This window comes from Delphinus delphis, chromosome 6 (genome assembly GCF_949987515.2).
Source record: "Delphinus delphis chromosome 6, mDelDel1.2, whole genome shotgun sequence".
NCBI lineage: Eukaryota > Metazoa > Chordata > Mammalia > Artiodactyla > Delphinidae > Delphinus > Delphinus delphis.
The window spans coordinates 28,234,819-28,254,636 of record NC_082688.1 but is presented as its reverse complement, the minus strand read 5'-3'; the positions used below and the strand labels follow the sequence as shown (position 1 = coordinate 28,254,636).

Genomic DNA, 19,818 nt, shown 5'->3' with positions numbered 1-19,818 from the left:
GCCACCTGTCTTAACCTCTAGCCAACATGCTCATAATTACAAAAACAAACAAATAAAAACCTACCACATTGCATTTCTTACCATTCTATGGTCTTATAGAACTTTTTTACATGTTAATGCCTTGTAGAGCCTGGGTTTACTGCCTGCAAAGCACTTTCCCCTATTCAATTCTTCACCCAGCAAACACTCATCTATCCTTTAAGACTAGAGCCAACTGAGAGCTCCTTACTGGAGCCCAGGTGATTTATTGCTCTTACCTATGGTTCCCACAGCAACTGGTTCAGATGGTTGTAACAACACATTTCATTACAATTATATTTATTTGACTATTTCTTTTATTAGACCTTATAGCCTAAATAGTAAATTCGGTAGCCCTTCACAGCACCAAGTGATGGACTCAAGTTTAAATGTAGTTGTGAAATGACTGCCAATGTGGAGGACACTGGAGTAATTAAGCCACAGACAATCAACCCAGCCCATCCATGGCTGAGTTGATTAACAGTTTAAAATCTTTTAGTCAAATAGAGGTCTATTAAGAAATTCAAAATCAATTCAATCACTAGGTATTACATTTTATATTCCACTGTCTTAATTGGTGAGATCTATTCCACTGTTAACATCTAGGTTGTTCACAGTGTAGGAGTTTTCTTTACCATGAAGTCGTTGTACTAGTAAAGGACAGGATCTCTATTAAAACCCATTTAATAACTTAGAGAGAGACAGCAGGCAATACCATAAAGATCTTGGAGTCAGATAAGCCTAGGTTCAAACCATAAATATACCACTGTGTGACCAAGTTATTTTATTACCTTGAGCCTCTATTACTTCACCTGTAAATTGGAAATTGTCTCACAAGGCAAAGAGCTAATTAGATAATTAAATATACGAGAACATACTCAGCATATTGGCTAACTCATGGTAATCACTCACAAATTTGTTTCTGCTGTTGTTGTATCAAACAGTTGCACCAGGGACAAGTCATGATTAGACCATGCATATGAGAATAAGCCTCAGAGCCTGTTGATCTTACAGAGCCCAAAGTCTGTTCCTTGATTTTTTTTCTTTTTTTTTTAAACATCTTTACTGAGGTATAATTGATACACAAAAAAACTGAACATACTTAAAGTATACAACTTGATGAGTTCTGACATATATATATATACCCATGAAACCATCACCCCTATCCAGGTAATAACTATATCCATCATCTCCAAAAGTTTCTTCCTTTTTTGTCCTAGAAATTTGAATTTGTCAGTGTGCCAAGAGTTAACTGATCTCTGAGGGGCTGGAACTGATCTCTGAGGGGCTGGTTTATAACAACAAAATTCTCAAGAGATAGGTGGTAAAGCAGACACTAGCAGATTTGTTAATTTATCATGGAAGAAGAAATACTTCCAACAAATTCAGGGCGCTCTTTCCCTGGTATTAGACACAGGAGACTTCAGTAGTTTGAAAATGAATGCGTCATCAGAAGGTCGCTCAGTGACAAAGAATCAGAGCAAAGGAATTGGATGCTCTTGAGGAATATTTTAACAGAGATGTAGAAAAGCCAGTAATCTCTCCTTGTCCCCCAATCCTGTTCACTTTTCTAGTGGTCAGACTGTGTCTTTTGGATAACGTTTTTCTATACTGGGCAAAATTCCTCCTTTTCTAGACTTAAGTAGGTAAGACTCCTCTTTTGTTCACAGGAACATGTACACTGCAGATGACTCAGTGACACTTTTCCTTGTTTTAGCCTGGTCACTTTAGTAAGGTGTAGACACTGCATATAATTCAGTCAATTATTTTATTTATTTACTTTATTATTATTTTTTTTTGGCTGCGTCAGGTCTTAGTTGCGGCATGTGGGATCTTTCACTGTGGTGTGGGCTCTTCATTGTGGCGTGTGGGCTCTTCGTTGTGGCGCGCAGGCTCCAGAGCACGTGGGCTCTGTAGTTTGCGGCACCAAAGCACAGTAGTTGTGGCACATGGGCTTAGTTGCCCTGCGCCATGTAGGATCTTAGTTCCCCCATTCTTTACCACTGGACCACCAGGGAAGTCCCTCAGTCAATTATTTTTAAACTGTATGGTTACGTCCGCAGATAATTAAACTCTTGGATGTTGTGTGCTAAGTCCTATGAGATACCCTCACAGAGGATGGTTTTATCTACCTACAAGAATTGAAGTCACCTTGCCGTGGCTCCTTTAGAAACGGCAGCACCAGTATTCACTGGTCCCACTTAGACTCATGAAACATTTTCATTTTACACTGCAGAAGGACTAGCAACTTTGACTCTGTAATGTGGCTTCACAGTGAATGCCATGGTCATTTCTCAAGGATACTTGGTATTATGGGTAGTCTTCTCTTCACCTTTAGTAGATGACTTACAGAAAGATTTAAATGCGTTTCAGAAAGTTAAGCATGTCAGCACATGTCAAAACACTTAAATTATAGTGATTTGATGTCAATATCAAAAGACCTCTTGCTATAATTAATGTCCTCCATGAATTGAGTCTCTTTGAAATGACTTTTACCACACTCTTAAACAAGTTGACTGCTGCACATATTTCCTAATTGGAATATTCCTAGCATTAATTTTTATGGAATTAAAGAATTTTAAAGGCTAGAAATTATTTGATCTTTCTCAGAGTGGGAAAATTTTGTCTCCAATAAGAGCTTAATAAAGGAAACTCCTTCTCTCTATTAATAGAGAATGACATACAATTTAATTTGTATCTACATGGTAAGAAAAATTGTTATTGTGAAATAATAAAGTTCAGAAAAGGAAGGTGCGTCATAGGTCTGGATATTGGATACACAGTAGGGACTCAAGCAACACCAAATGAGAGCTTTCAACTTGTCATCATGGTGTAAAGCTTTTATTACAAAAGAATTTACATTGCTTTTGACTTGAGATTACTTTTTAGAAATTTCTCCTTCACTTTCAAATTAATAAATGGTTACTGAGCACTGGCTAGGCGAGCAAACACCATGCACTAGTCAGGAGCATAATTTTTCTGGTTTATTGATTTATAGACGTGCAAATTTGCTTTGCTTCGATTTGATTTTATAGGCCATACTTCAGTTATGTTTGTCAATTTCTAAATGATTTATTCTTAAAAATAATAAAATCAATAATAAAAACATCTGGGCTTGTAGTCTCCTGTGACTTGCATAGAGCCTCCAATAAAACTACTGAGTTAACTGTTTTCAACCTGTTATACAGTCGGGGAACATGTAAGTTGTGCTCAGTGCTGGGAACACAGTGTGAAGGAAAACAAATGAGGTGCCATCTTTAGTCTGTGTGACTCCTTGAAGGCTTGGACTCTATCTTATACTAACACGTAGACCTCCACTTTGGGCTATGTCCAACCACCAGGGCTCCTTTCGCGATTTTTAGGAATGTACACTTTGCCTGGCAGTTCTCCGCCCAGCTCTTTGGTTGCTGTGGGACAGTGGGGCTCACACTTTTCCCACTGGCAGAGCACTGGACACACGCTGTTCTCTGAAGGAGTATAGCTGACCTGGCATACAAACGAGGAAGATGTTTTCTGCAGAAATAGGACTCTACTGCCTGAATAAATGATATAATTATAACCAGGAATATATTGTTTCACATATTAAAAAGCTGTTGAATAAAGCAAAATTGAGAGCCTTGAAAATAAATTTGAGCCAGTGAAAGAAGAGTTAAGTATTTAAATAACATTATTTGAGAATGCTGATGAACTGAAGAATCAATGAGCACTTTAAGGTTAAGAGAGGATATTCAATAGTCGACCTTCATTGGGGAGGAGGACACTAATCATGATGACAATCATACTCAGCAAATATACTCAAAGTATATCCAGGAGGTGCTCTCCAGAGGTTCTGCCTACCCTCACCTGCCTGACCCATAAACGTGACCAGCAGAACAGTCAAAGAGGTTTGAGAAAAGAGGCAAGGGCAGGAGTACAAGAATTTCCCACAAGCTGGCACGGGATCCTCATCAACCACATGCACGTGCAGAGTTTCTGACACTTGTCCAGGATTTGGGCACTGGGCTCAGCAGATAGGCAAGTGTTCTTCCTGCTGCTGCAATGCACACGTGTGTATCTAGGCTGCCGAATGAGCGCAACTGCACGGAGGGATTCTCCTGAAAACAAGGATCGTGCCTTACCCAGCTCTGAGTTCTCTGTGCTGAAAATGGAGCCTTCACATAGAAAGAATTCTTTAGAAGTTCGCTGTATGTATGAATGATCAAAATAACATTTTTCTAATCATATATAATGTAAATAAGGCACCTTGTAAAGACAAATTTAATTCAACACCAAAACTCCAGTTACAATACAACAAGGTTGACGCATGCACTCACTAAAGTCACTAACATCCTGTTTCTGAGCATTCTTCCTCATGGCCAGTTTGGCTGCTATAGGCCACATCATTCCCCAGTGTGCTTCGTCTTGGATAGCGGAGAAAATACAGAATGATGTTTCAAGGAGCCTGCCTTGCCTATGAGGTAAGCAGCTAGTGTCCTTCAAGACTTAAAAAAAAATTAGATTCATTTGGCTAAGTGGTCTTAGAATATGTTGTAGGAAACTTAGTTATTCATAATTTAATGAGTCTCTATGTTGTCATTTTTGTTTAAAACATGAAGTATGACTGCTAATATTTTGATAAATTAGAAACCTCTCCTATCCTTTCCTACTTTTGTGCTCCTCCTGTCTTCTACTGATTCAGTATTTGCTAGTCATGTACCAGATGTAAGTCTAACACCATTGTGTGAAAAATAATAATAATAAAGAAAGAAGAGAGGGAGGGAGGGAGGAAGAAAGAAGAGAAGGAGAGATAACTTATTGCTTTTTAGCATAGAGTCTATGATTTATGCTAAAAATCATAAATTATTATAAATCATAAATTATTATAAATCATAAATTAAATAAAAATTTAAAAAGATTTTATACATTTTATACAGGGGTCATCTCATGATTTTTAAAAGCCACATACACCTCCAGAAAAGGAAATCAACCAGAGGATACTTATAATACCGACCTGGGAAATAGTTTTAAAGACTTCTGCTATGAGTTGAATTGTGTCCCCCAAATATTCATCTGTTGAAGTCCTAATTCCCCAACTCAGAATGTGACCTTACTTGGAAATAGGGTCATTGCAGATACAATTAGTTAAGATGAGGTCATACTGAGGTAGGGTAAGCCCTTTCTTATAAAAAGGGAAAATTTGGTGGGATTAGGCTGTAGCAGAACTGGACAGGAGCATACAGAATGGCTTCACCCAAATGCCTGTTCTTTCCACATGGTGGCTCCAGCAGAGCGGCCATACTTCTTCCATGGTGGCTCAGGGCTCCGAGACCAAGTGTTCCAAGAGCTAAGAAGCGAAAGCTGCCACTTTCCTAAGGCCTGGACTGAAAAACTGGCGCAATATCACGTCTGCAATATTTTACTAGAGCAAGCACAGGGCTTGCTCACACTTCAGGGGAGTTGACACAGACCCATGTCTTGTCTTGGAGTGTCTAAGAATGTGCAGGCTTCTTTAATCTGCCACATGACTCTTATCAAAGATCATTCCAGGCGTACTTTGAAAAAACATCACATTAATTATAATTAATAGATCATTTTGATTTTTCCAAATCTTTTTTCAGGCAAGGGTTTATGAATTAAGGGGCTAAACATATCTTCGAATCAGCCCCTACCTTGTCCCCTTCAGTCAGCATTTATGTGTCTCATTATACCCTATGTGTGCATTCAATTTTATAATTATGTTTATAAATGAATTCATAACTGTTCAAAAATTATAATATCCTCAAAGCACCTTATCTTGTATAATTTCTCTCAGAAGATAAAAAAGGTGGTGGGGGGTAAGATTTAGATACAGAAATGACCACAGGACCATGCAAAGATGAAGGCAAAGATTGGGGTGATGCTTCTGTAAGCCAAAGAATGCCAAAGATTTCTAGCAGACCATCAGAAGCTAGGCAAGAGGCAGAAGAGATTCTCACAGCCCTCAGAAGGAACCAACCCTGCCAACACCTTCACCTTGGTCTTGCCTCTTCCAGGACTGCTAGATAATATATTTCTGTTACTTAAGCAGCCCAGTTTGTGATACTCTGTTATAACAGCCCTAGCAAATGAATACACCTTCTTTGAAGTCATTGACTGGAAACAATAGTGTCTGTCTTGTCAAGACAGTCTACTACCACACTCCCACCCCCACTGAAATCACACTGTGGGACAACCTTGAGCTCTGCCTTAGCTGAAGCGTTAAAAAGCACTTAACATTGAAACAAATGCTTTATCTTATCTGGTGATTACACAAAGCAGAAGCAGCACTAGATCAGAGGTGCTCCTCGTAGAGCTTTCCTATGTTTACCCTGAGCAAGGTGAGGCCAGGGAGCCGATGACTGATACACCACATTATGTTAATGTAAGAGATATTAGTAAGTTCAAGGGCAGGGATGAAGCCTTCTCCTTATTGCTATTCCCCATAGATTCCAGCTCAGTGCTGAGCACAGAACTATTACTTATTATTTAATCTTTGATATAAGACACTACAAGTCTCTTCGAGAGTTCATTTTGTTTTAAAATCTTCTGAATAAAAATATAAGTAAAACAATTTTTCACTATTTGTAAATATCAATAACAATAGGTAGAAAACAAACCAGTGAATTTGTTTTATTCCTGAGAAAGCTTTTCAGTAGGGCGACCACAAAGAAAGACAAGCTAGTCTCTGTCGCCATCTAGTGTGGAAAGAGGGTTATAACAGTATAGAGCTTAAATTTAAACTCAATCCTTCCAAGGATAGTTAAATCTATACCAGGAAAAATGCAAGAGTGTAGAGCTCACATGTAGAGCTGCTTCCTATTTCGACACAAGGTAGGCCAGTGTAGCTTTTCGTTGCTTGTTATCTTGTGCTGGTTTACAGAGCATGAGCTCTGTGATGAGCTATTTATTCAATTATCAAATCTCTATTCAGCCACTACTATTTTCCAGGCACTGTAATGGTAATCATAAGTGGTATAAGACACTTTATCCACAAAATAGACAATCATGTGATATAAGGGAGTCATACTTAAATGTGTTTAAATAAATTTATTCTGCCCTTGCCACACTACCAGAAATATTCAAAATCTCACCCATTTGAAGTTACTCTGTCCACTTCAGCCCTCCCTCCGTCCATTTGGATCCATTCTTGCTTGCTTTCATCCCCTTGGACTTTCTAAGCCCTTGGCTTTTCCCCCAGGTTCCTAGTTCAGGCTGAAACCACCTTTTGTTTTGATGATTCTTTTGACCACACTTCTTTGACTTTGCTCCTCAGAAATTTTTCTTAAACATGAGTTTTTAAAACTCTAACTTCTATGCCAGCCTTAGAGAACCCGAACAAACCAAATATTATACTAGGAAGCAAAAACGACACTACGTTAAATCTTCAGTCCTTGAGGTCCCTGTCCACTGGGAATGAGACAATGTCTTCTTTACTCTCTGTTTAGGAAATGCAGTACAAACACAGTTCTGTGCACCCAGCTGTTAACAATTACCATCACACACACACACACACACACACACACACACACACACCCCTAAAGCATCTGCACACACACACACACACACACACACACACACACACACCCCTAAAGCATCTGCTTTGCTGGTATCCGAGTTCAAGAAAGGTTCCAGAAAGCTTATCCCTGCCACCACGAAAGAAAACTCACCACTACTTGGAGAGACAATCAGTATGGACTTTGGCAGGCAGATTACTTCACAGGACTCCCCAGTGTTTCCCAGAGCCAGGTACTAGTTTTAATAATAAGCCCTGAGTATGTTCCTGAGGAAGTATGAAATAGCCAGCCATACTCTCTCTTCTGGGTTGAATTGTGTCTCCCACAACTCATAAGATGAAGTCCTAACCTCCAGAACTTCAGCATGGGACCATATTTGGAGATAGGGTTTTTAAAGAGATAATCAAGTTAAAATGAGTTCCTTAGAGTGGGCCCTAATCTAATACTACTGGTGTCCTTGTATCAAGAGGAAATTTGGACACACAGAGAGACACCAGGCAGGTGCATTCAGAGAGGCAACCATGTAAACACACACGAAGAAGGCAGCCATCCACAAGCCAAGGAGAGAGGCCTCAGGGGAGGTCTCCTCAGAGGTGAAACCAACCCTGCCAACCCCTTGATCTTGGATTTCCAGGTACCAGCACTGGGAGAAAATAAATTTCTGTTGTTCAAGGCACACAATCTATGGTATTTTGTTAAGGAAGCCTACCAAACTAATACATCCTCCTATGCAATAACCCTAATCTTGGTTTAATGGTCTCTCCCCTCTAGAAAATTTAACTCCATGGAGTCTTCAACTTGAGTAAAAACCCTACTTCTTAGAAGATTGATTGTCTTTCCCATAATCTTGACTCTCCTTTGGGCAAGTTAACGATTACTCAGCCAGACTTACATTCGGTCAGGATGAAAGATTGTCTTCTTTAAGGGAGATCAGTAAAGTATCGAAGACATTCTCTCAGCCCCACATGTTCATTAGGTGACTTCCCTCATGATTTATCTATGCACATAGACCCTCCTAAAATGATTGAAAGTGACACATCTTTCATGTTGCTCCCAGGATCTTCTAGAATGTGTCAAAATAAGACATTAATTAAGCACCTGCAAAGCCAAATTCTGATCTCCGCTGAGAGCTCATTTTCCTCTTTTCCCAATTTTCTCAAATTACGTTCAACTCTAATGTTCTAACTCCCCGAATCAAGTTATACTGCATGGTGAACACCAGATGGCAATATACCCCACGTTATACACATCTCAATCTATTCTATCTCAGCACTCCAACTCTTCCCATCCATTTTCATTGTCAGAGCTTTAATTTCAGTTTTATTTTTAATCCCTTCTCCCCACTCTCACCAAAGTGATACTTTTTAAAATTTAAGCAATATTCATATTGCTTTTCTCCTGGTTAAAAAATATATATTTCTTTAGTACCTAAAATGTGAGCTATAAAGCTACTAAATTAGCATAGACAACCTTGTGTGACAATTCCAGCTTTACCACCTGCTACTCCCTCTTCATATACAATGATCATATCACACCAATCTACTTATTTTTTTTCTGAATGCAAAATGACATTTTACAACTCTAAATTTAAATACATGTTATTCTATTTGTCTTGGAACTCTTTTCTTTCACATACTCATTTGGATACCCTTAATAACCTTCTGAATGCAACTCTGGTATCAACTCTTCCAGGAAGTCCTTTGTAATCCATTCCCAGATCACAGCAAAGGTTACTCACTCACTCCCATGCCTCACAAATGATTCCACCTTTACACTATATTTCTAGACTGAGAAGATGGTAAGGGAAGTGTTTATACCTTTATCATCTTCTCATCACCAGGACCTAACAAAGTAATTGAAAATTGGTGAGTGTTAATTAAACGATTTACTCAAGATCAGAACAGAGCAGGAGAAACATGGTGTTTGTTTGCTTGCTTGCTTGTTTTATGTGGGGGAAGAGGGAATGGGAATATTAACAATGTTGATTTTGCAATACCTAGGTTATCCAAGTAAGAAAAGCCCCTCAATCCAGTAGCTCCTATGCCCAAGTGTTGGCAAGAATACAAAGTTGAAACCCTTGTGCGCGGTTGGTGAGAATATAAAATGGTGCAGTCATTATGGAAAACATCATGCAGCCTCCTTAAAAAATTAAAAATGGAACTGCCATATGATCCAGCAATCCCACTTCTGTGTATATACCTAAAAGAACTCAAAGTGATATCTCAGAGAGATACCTGTACACTCATGTTTAATGCAGCATTATCCAGAACAGACAAGAGAATGAAGCAACCCAAATGTCCATTAACAATTGAAAGGATAAAGGAAATGTCGTGTATACATATAATGGAATATTCTGCAGTATTAAAAGAGAAGGAATTCCTGTCACATGCTACAACGTGAATGAACATCAAGGACATTATGCTAAATAAGCTGGTCACAAGAGAGCAAATGCTGTATGATATCCACTCAGATGAAGTAGTCAGACTCATAAAAACTGAAAATAGAAAGTTGGTTGCCAAGGATGGGGGCAACAGGGATTACTGTATAGTGGGTACAGAGTTTCAGTTTTGCAAGATGAAAAAGTTCTAGAGATCTGATGCACTATAACGTGAATATGCTTAACACAACTGAACTGTACACTTAAAATTGGTTAAGATGGTAAATTTAACCAATTTTGACATAGTTAAAAATTTTAAAAAGATGATGTATTTCAGTCCCTTCCATTTACAGACTAGAAGAGAAGAGGCAGAATGTAGGGACATGGGCAAGGAGAAATAGCAAGATAAAGTCACTTAAAAGACTTTAAGATCAAGAACAAGGCAAGACATTTCTTTATACTTATAATAAAATATCAGAAAGGGAATGTAAAATAAAATCCCTTTTAAAATTGCATGAAAAAAAAAACACTTAGGAATAAACCTGACCAAGAAGTTGAAAGACATATATGCTAAGAACTATAAAACATTAAAAAAGGGATAAAGATGATTCAAAGAAATGGAAAGATAGCTCATGCTCTTGGATTGGAAGAGTTAATATTGTTTAAATGGCCATACTACCAAAGCAGTTTACAGATTTAATGCGATCCCTATCAAATTACCTATGACTTTTTCCACAGAACTAGAACAAAAAAATCCTAAAATTTATATGAAACCATAAAAGACCCAGAATTGCCAAAGCAATCCTGAGGAAAAAGAACAAAGCAGGAGGCATAACCCTCCCAGACTTCAGACAATACTGCAAAGCTACAGTAGTCAAAACAGTGTGGTACTGGCACAAAAACAGACATATAGATCAATGGAACAGAATAGAGAGCCCAAGAATAAGCCCACACACCTATGGCCAATTAATCTTTGACAAAGGAGGCAAGAACATACAATGGAAAAAAGACAGTCTCTTCAGCAAATTGTGTTGGGAAAGCTTGACAGCCACATGTAAATCAATGAAGTTAGATCACACCCTCACACCATATGCAAAAATAAACTCAAAATGGCTTAAAGACTTAAACATAAGATACAACACCATAAAACTCCTAGAAGAGAATATAGGCAAAACATTCTCTGACATAAATCATACCAATGTTTTCTTAGATCAGTCTCCCAAAGCAATAGAAATGAAAGCAAAAATAAGCAAATGGGATCTAATCAAACTTACAAGCTTTTGTACAGCAAAGGAAACCATAAACAAAATGAAAAGGCAACCTATGGACTAGGAGAAAATATTCACAAATGATACAACCAACAAGGGCTCAATTACCAAAATATACAAACAGCTCATACAACTCAACAACAAAAAACACAAACAACCCAATTGAAAAATGGGCAGAAGACCTAAATAAACATTTCTCCAAAGAAGACATACAGATGGCCAGTAGGTACATGAAAAGATGCTCAACACTGCTAATTATTAGAGAAAGGTGAAGCAAGACTACAATGACCTCACACAGTCAGAATGGCCATTATTTAAAAATCTACAAATAATAAATGGTGGAGAGGGTGTGGAGAAAAGAGAACCCTCCTACACTGCTGGTGAGAATGTAAACTGGTGCAGCCACTATGGAAAACAGTATAAAAACTGTTTTCTAAACTAAAAAACTAAAAATAGAGTTGCTAAGTGATCCAGCAATCCCACTCATGGACATCTATGCAGAAGACAAAACTCTAGTTCAAAAAGATACATGCACCTCTATGTTCATAGCAGCACTATTCACAATAGCCAAGACATGGAAACAACCTAAATGTCCACTGACAGATGAATGGATAAAGAAGATGAAGTACATATATATAATGGAATACTACTCAGCCATAAAAAAGAATGAAATAATGCCATTTGCAACAACATGGACAGACCTAGAGATTATCATACTAAGTGAAGTCAGAAAGAGAAAGACAAATACAGTATATGACTTATATGTGGAATCTAAAATATGACACAAATGAACTTATCTATGACAAAAAAACAGATTCACAGACATAGAGAACAGACTCGTCGTTGCCAAGGGGGAGGGAGGGGGGAGGGGGGGACTGGGAGTTTGGGATTAGCAGGTACAAACTATTATATGTAGAATGGATAAACAACAAGGTTCTACTGTATAGCACAGGGAACTATATTCAATATCCTGTGATAAACCATAATGGAAAAGAATATGAAAAACAATATATATATATAACTGAACCACTTTCCTGTACAGCAGAAATTAACACAACATTGTAATTCAACTATACTTAAACAAAATAAATTCTTTAAAAATTTTTAAAGAAAAGAACAAGGCAAGAATATCCACTATCACCACTACTGTATAACGTTATATTGGGTGTCCCAGGTAGTGCAATAAGGCAAGAGAGATAAAAGGCGTTACAATTGGAAAGAAGGAAACTGTCTTTTTCACAAAGATTGTGTATATAAATAACTATTAAAAAAACCCAATGAATCTATAAAATAACTAATAAAATTAATAGGAGAACCTACCAAGCTATCAGGCTGTGTCAGGTCACACAAACCAATTGCATTTCTATTTACCAACAAGAAACAATTGGAAAATATATTTTAAAACATCATTTGTAATACATTAAAAATATAAAACAACTGAGAGAAAATTAAAAGAAGACGTATAAGACTTTTATAGTGAAAGCTACAAAGCATTGTAGAGAGAAATTGAGGAAGACCTATTATAGAGATAACTTGTCATGGATTAGAAGACTCAATGTTATTTAGATATCATTTCTTCCCAAGTTAGTTTACAGATTAATGTTATCCCATTCAAAATCCAGACAGAAATTTTGGAGAAACTGACAAGAAGATTCTAAGCTGATATGGAAATGTAAAGGAACTGGAAGAGGGCTTTCCTGGTGGCGCAGTGGTTGAGAGTCCACCTGCCGATGCAGGGGACACGGGTTCGTACCCCGGTCCGGGAAGATCCCACATGCCATGGAGCGGCTGGGCCCGTGAGCCATGGCCGCTGAGCCTGAGCGTCCGGAGCCTGTGCTCTGCAATGGAAGAGGCCACAACAGTGAGAGGCCCACGAACCGCAAAAAAAAAAAAAAAAAAAAAGGAACTGGAAGAGCCAAAACAATCTTGAAAAAGATGAATCAAGTTGGAGGATTTACACTACCTCATCATTAAACTCAATATAAATCTATAATAATCAAGTCATTGCAGTACTGACATAAAGAAAGACAAATAAATCAATGAACAGAATAAAGATGTAGAGAAAGAAACACACATATATGATCAATTGATTTTCAACAAAGATGCCAAGGTAATTCAATGGGGAAAGGATAGTTTTTTCAATAAATAATGCTGGAACAAGTATATACACCATATACAACAATCTATTTGAGGTAAATAATAGAACTAAACATAAATATTCAATCTATAAAACTTCTTGTGGGGCACACAGAATATCATTTTTACTCTGGGGAAGACAAACATTTCTTACATAGGATCCCAAAACATCAACATGTATTAAAAGAAAATTTCAAATATCATGATTTTCAAAATTAAAAATTTCAGCTCTTCTTTCATTATGTTTGGTATTAGCTGAAGTTTTCCATAGATGTCCTTCATTATGCTTTGCAAGTACCCTTTGTTGTTGTTGTTGCTGTTAGGTACTATTTTTATTTGTTTCCAGCTTTATATAGGTAAAATTGACAAATAAAAGGTATATATATTTATAATGTACAATGTGATGCTTTGAAATGTGTATACATTGTGAAATGATTATCACAATCAAGTTAACATATCCATCCCTCATGTAGTTATTTTTGTGTGTATGTGGAGTAAACATTTAAGATCTACTCTCTTAGCAAATTTCAAGTATAAAATATAGTATTTATTAACTATATTCACCATGCTGTAACTAGACCTCCAGAACTTATTCTTCCTGCATAACTGAAACTTTGTACCATTTGACCAACATCTCTGCATTTTTCTCTAATCTTGAGCCCCTGGCATCATTCTATTCAATTATCCTATGAATTCAACAGAAAGTTGATTTTCATGACCATTGTTAGTATATAGAAATGCAACTGATTTTTGTATGTAGATTTTTGTATCTTGCAACTTTAGTGAATTTGTTTATTAATTCTGCTTTTTTGCTGGAGGCTTTAGGGTTTTCTATATATTAGAAAATGTCATCTGCAAACACAGACAATTTTACTTCTTCCTTTCCAATTTGGATGCCTTTTATTTCTTATCCTTGTCTAATTACTTTGGCTAAGACTTCCAGTACTATATTGAATAGAAGTGGCAAGAGTGGGAACCCTTGTCTTGTTTCTGATCTTGGAGGAAAAGCTTTCAGCTTTTCATCTGTGAATATGAAGTTAGTTGTGGGTTTGTCATATATGGCCTTCACTATGTTGAGGTATATTTCTTATAATTTGTCAAAAGTTTATCAGAAAAGTGTGTTGAATTTTGTCAAATACATTTTTCTGCATCTATTGAAGTTATTAGCAGGGGCTGGTCTGGATCCTGGGGCTGCAGGTGCCAACCTAACCCTGGTGCAGGCCTGGAAGCTGTGTCACTGAGGCAGGCATTGAGCCTGGGTCCACGGGGGCTGACGTGGACTCTGGGGCCTTCGGGCCTGGACTGGCACTGTGGCAGCCAGGAGCCTAGATATGGAAGGGCAAGCCTGGGATTGCAGGTGCTAGCATGGTGCCAGGGTTCACTGGGGTGAGACTGGTGCTGGGGTTCATGACGAAGTAGGGTACACACTACACTCTTCTTCCTCCATGAAGTAGGAGTCTCTCTATGAACCGCACTGCTTGGGCTTGCGAGAAGGATGACATGGGTAATGCAAAACTATTGTTTTACCCTCTTTAATGGGTCTTTTCTTATTTTTGTGCTGAGTTTCAACGAAAACCCAGAAGTCTTTACCCATCTTTAATCTCTCACTTGGAATCCTTAGCTCTTGTGTAGGTATTTTCATTTGTGGATAGTTGTTCAAACTGATGTTTCTGTGAGGCAACAAGCTCTGGAGACTCCTAGTTTACTATATTGCTGATGTCCTTATGAAAGTATCCTTCTACTACTAGTTCACAGAGAGTATTTTATCATAAATAGGGTTTGAATTTTCATAAATTTTTAAATTTGCATTTATAGACATGGTCATAAGAATTTTTTCCCTCTATTCTGTTAATGTGATAAAATTAATTGGTTGATATTCAAATATTAAACTGATCTTTCCTTTCTTGTATAACACCCACTTGTTCATGATATAATACCCTTTTGATATAATGGTGGATATTATTTGCTAAGATTTTATTAATAATTATTGAGTCTATATCCACTAGTGATATTGGTCTATAATTTTCTTTTGTCATAATATTCTTGTCAGGTTTTGCTAGTACCAGATTATGGTGGCCTCATAAGAAAGGTTCATAGGTGTTCTCTCCTGATATATGGAAGTATATCCTCTTTTCTGAGTTCATATAAATGTTTCTGTAAGATTGTTTACTCTTTAAATTGACGAAATTCACTAGCAAAGCTGTCTCTCTTGCAGTAATATTCCCTCTTTCGTTCCTGAAATGTTTAGTTTGTGGTTTCACTTTTTTTCTTAATGAGTTAGCTAGAGGTTTACCAATTTCATTATTCTTTTCAAATAGCCAACTTCTGGCTTTGTTCATTTCTCTGTTTTTTTGTGGGTTGTTTTCTAATTCATTTGTTTCTGCTCTTCATTATTTCCTTCTACTTACTTTGAGTTACTTTGGTCTTCTTTTTCCAGCCTTAGTTGAAATCTTAGATAACTGACTAAGAACTTTTCTTCTATCTTACTATAATCATTTAACACTATTCCTTTCTGTCTAAACACTGCTTTACTGCATTCCACAAATTTTGACATATTCTATTTCCATGATCATTCAACTCAAAATATATTTTAGTTTCCCTTGTGATTCCTTCTTTGACACACTGTTTATTTAGGAGTGTACTGCTTAATTTACAAGAATTTTGGAATTTTCTAATTATTATTTTGATATTAGCTTAAAATTTCATTCTGTTGTGGTCAGAGAACATTTTCTGTATGTTTTCAGTGTTTTGAAATTTACTGAGATTTGTTTTATGAACCAGCACATCTCTATCTTGGTGAATGTTCCATACTCACTTGAAAAAACTGTATATTCTGTAATTGTTGAATAGTGTTTACAAATGTCAACAAATCAACTTGTTTGATAGTATTTTTCAACTTTCTGAATCCATACTGAATTCTTCTTTACTTACTCTACCAATTATTGAAGGTGGGTGTTAAAAATTTCCCGATATAATTATAGATTTGTCTATTTTCTCTTTAGTTGTGTCGATTTTTGCTTCATAGATTTGAAGCTATGCTATTAGCTACATATACATTTAGCTTTTATTTTAATATCTTCTTGATGCTTTGACCTTCTTACCATTTATCTCTGGCAACATTCTATTTCTTGAAGTGAATTTGCCTGCAATTAATATAGCCATTCCAGCTTTTATTTAGTCTTTGATTGTTATTTCTTTCTCCATCCTTCTACTTTCAACCTCTCTGTATCTTTGTCCAAAGTGTATTTTTTAAAACAACAAAGTTGTATCTTCCTTTTTTATATCCAGTCTGTCAATCTCTGTCTTTCAATTGGAGTTTTTAGTATTTATATTTAATGTAATTATCAATATGTTTTGGTTTAAATCCATTATCTTTCTATTTGCTTTCTATTTGTCCCCTCCATTTTTCTTACTTGTCTTCTTTTATTTCTGTATTTTTGGATTAATGAAGTCTTAAATTATTATTATTTTATTTCATTGTATCTCCTTTATTAGCTTTTAAGCTAAATTTATTTTTAGGATTTATAGTGGTTGCTCTTGGGTTTACAGTATGGTTCCTCAATTTCTTTCACTCTATGTTGAATATTAAATCACTTAATGTAAAGTGTAAAAACCTTATGACAGGAATTTTCTATCTGCCCAAGGATGAAGGAGTTAAAGCAACTAGCCTGTGATGCATTCACTTTCTTTACCAGGTGGAACCTCTTAGGAGAAAGAGAAAAAAAAGACAGGCTTCCCGGTATAGACCCTTTACCAACTGGATTTCTGAGCAGAGACTAATGATGTTTGAGGGAGTGAACTGACCATATCTATTCAATGCCCTTTCCAGAGTGTCCCCGGATAAAAATCACTTACAGTAAATAAACCCTTCTATGGTTATAGATTCTTCTATAATACATGACTCCCTGAAGAATATTTCCTATGCTACACAATAGCTGGGGTATAAACTAAGATGCTTCTTAACTTAAATGCTCTGTGTGAGGTAACTGCAAATCTCACTTAAGACCACACCCATTATTTGGGCCAATATGCCTGTCTAATGCATGGAAAAACAACTTGGGTTTCAATGGAAATCTAGAAGTATTTACTAAGCCCTTCTTTTTGGTGGGACTTGAATGCCAAACTCTGTCTCCCCAGCTGTGAACTTTTTATTAAAATCTCTGTTCAACTCTTTAGCCTTCCAATTGTCACTTTCCCCTGGGTTCTAAGAAGTCTCACTCTCTTCATGCCCAATTCAGTGGTCAGTCAAGGATTTGATGAGAGATTTTACATAGAGTTTAGTTTCCTCCTTTATAGCTCCTTCTTTTCCAGGATGTATCCCTACATTTCCAGCTGCTCTGGCAGCCCCAAATGCTAATCTGATTCCTCAGATCAAGACTGCTACTTTCTGCTTGAGTACCATCTGCTATATGGACTCGGGAGTGCCCTGTTGATCTCACTCAGTCTGGTTCACATCTTTCAGGGGCTGGATTCCCTTCTGTTCTGCCTGCTTTTGATCACTCTCCAGTGTCATAAAACAGTTGTTTTTTATATTTGATTCAGAGTTTATAATTGTTAGTAGCAGGAGAGTTAGTCTGATCTAAGTTACTCTGCCAAAAGATACTCTATCGTTACTAGAAGTTGGAAATCTAAGATGTACTTTTCAGGAAGATATGACAGACTTCCTTCTGAGCTTGGTATGAAATAAGAGGGGGGGAAAGGATCAGGGATTACTTCTAGATTACTGGCCTAAGTATGTGAGTAAATGCTATTGCTATTATTGGAGATAGGGAAGAATACAGACTCATAAGCATCAGGAAACTTGTTAAAATTTTGGCTATTTCTTTTTCAGACAGAAAATATCATGGAGGTTCTGAATTTCTCTTCTTTTCAGTGTGCTTCAAGGTAATTCCAAAGCAGAAGTCCGGTTTGGTGCTTTATACATAGTAGGGAGTCAGGTCGGCAACCTTCTTCCTCAGTCTTAGTCACTGCCTCCATCTTTTCTAAAATTCATTAATTAATTTATGTTTTATTTTTGGTTGCGTTGGGTCTTTGTTGCTGCATGGGATTTCTCTAGTTGCCGCGAGCAGGGACTACTCTTTGTTGCGGTACGCAGACTTCTCATTGCATTGGCTTCTCTAGTTGCAGAGCACGGGCTCTAGGTGCACGCACTTCAGCAGTTGTGGCTCACAGGCTCTAGAGTGCAGGCCCAGTAGTTGTGGCACACCGGCTTAGTTGCTTCCAGACTAGGGCTCGAACCCATGTCCCCTGCATTGGCAGGCGGATTCTTAACCACTACGCCACCAAGGAAGTCCCACTGCCTCCATCTTAACTTTGTGAGTGTATCTCTAAAGTACAGTTCTCTTCTGACCCTTCCCCCTAGGCATAATCAGGTCAACCTATATGATTTACTTCCAGCCATATAAGCCTTGGTCTACAGGAATTGAACAAGTGAGTTGGAAATGGGACTCTGGGTCAGATGTCAGTCAACCTCTTTTCTCCCTTTTGGTCAACCATTTGTATTATGGCTGCAATGAATCTTGTCTAAATAAGGAAAGAAAAGCAAGGACATTGCCATAGTCAAACAAAGAGGGAAACAGTGAGAATTAAAAACCAGATTGACTGATTTAATAACACAATTAGGAGAAGAGCAAAGTTCCCCTTCCCAAAGTCAGCACAGACAGGAAAAATGTAATTTCTTGTTTGAATAACACAAGAATTAGAACAGATCAGCTACTGACTATAATTGGATCTATGGGAGATTGTCCCTGGAGTTTCAGAATTTTTAATACTGTACAAAAGATTTCTAACTTTAATTTGCTGCATGAATTAGAAACTTTTCACAAGCAACAAAAAACTTAAATTGCCTTACAGTGTGAATGGCTGGTCCTTTGGAGGATGTTTCTGGAGCACATATGTCAGGACAATTCTGGCCATATGAAGGAAATCTCGGCTATAAGTCCCATCACGAGAATATCAGCATTATCGTGGGTTTGAGATGGAAAGTCTGGGCTTTGTCTAAATTTTCAAGCTTTTCAGTTAATTAATCTGTGGTTGCAGAAGTCTGTCTTCTTTTACTAACTGAATCTCCCAAATTATTTTGGACAGAACCCTACCAATGGCGGAAGATACTGAACTTGGAAAGTAGAAAAGTTTCCTAAGTAAGAAGACTGTTACCCAACTAGGGGAAGAAAATCATTCCAATGGTTCAGAGGTAGACAAATGTCTTCACCATAGATCAGTTATAAATGTGCTTTTGGAAAAAGAAAGACCCCATAAGATTTTCTTTCCTCAGTCTCTCATATTTATGAAATAAAGCTTGCCATTCCCCAACATTGCCTTAAAAAGTCTTGCAGCAAAAATAACACCTTGAAGATACTTTGTTGACTTCCTGATTGAAATTTTCCTTATTGATGATGACAAATTCCTTCAAAAACATATTACTAATGCTATCACCAAGCTAGAGAAGCACTTAAGCACAGACTACAAGTTGATGTGAAGAAAAAATACCAGAAAATATAAAGGGAGA

General features: G+C 37.2%; 1 long non-coding RNA gene across 1 annotated transcript in view; it reads right to left on the bottom strand.

The window, feature by feature from the left end:
• Nucleotides 1–19,818, bottom strand: part of LOC132427195 (uncharacterized) — a 203,937-nt gene that overhangs the window by 82,179 nt on the left and 101,940 nt on the right. The window lies entirely within an intron of this gene.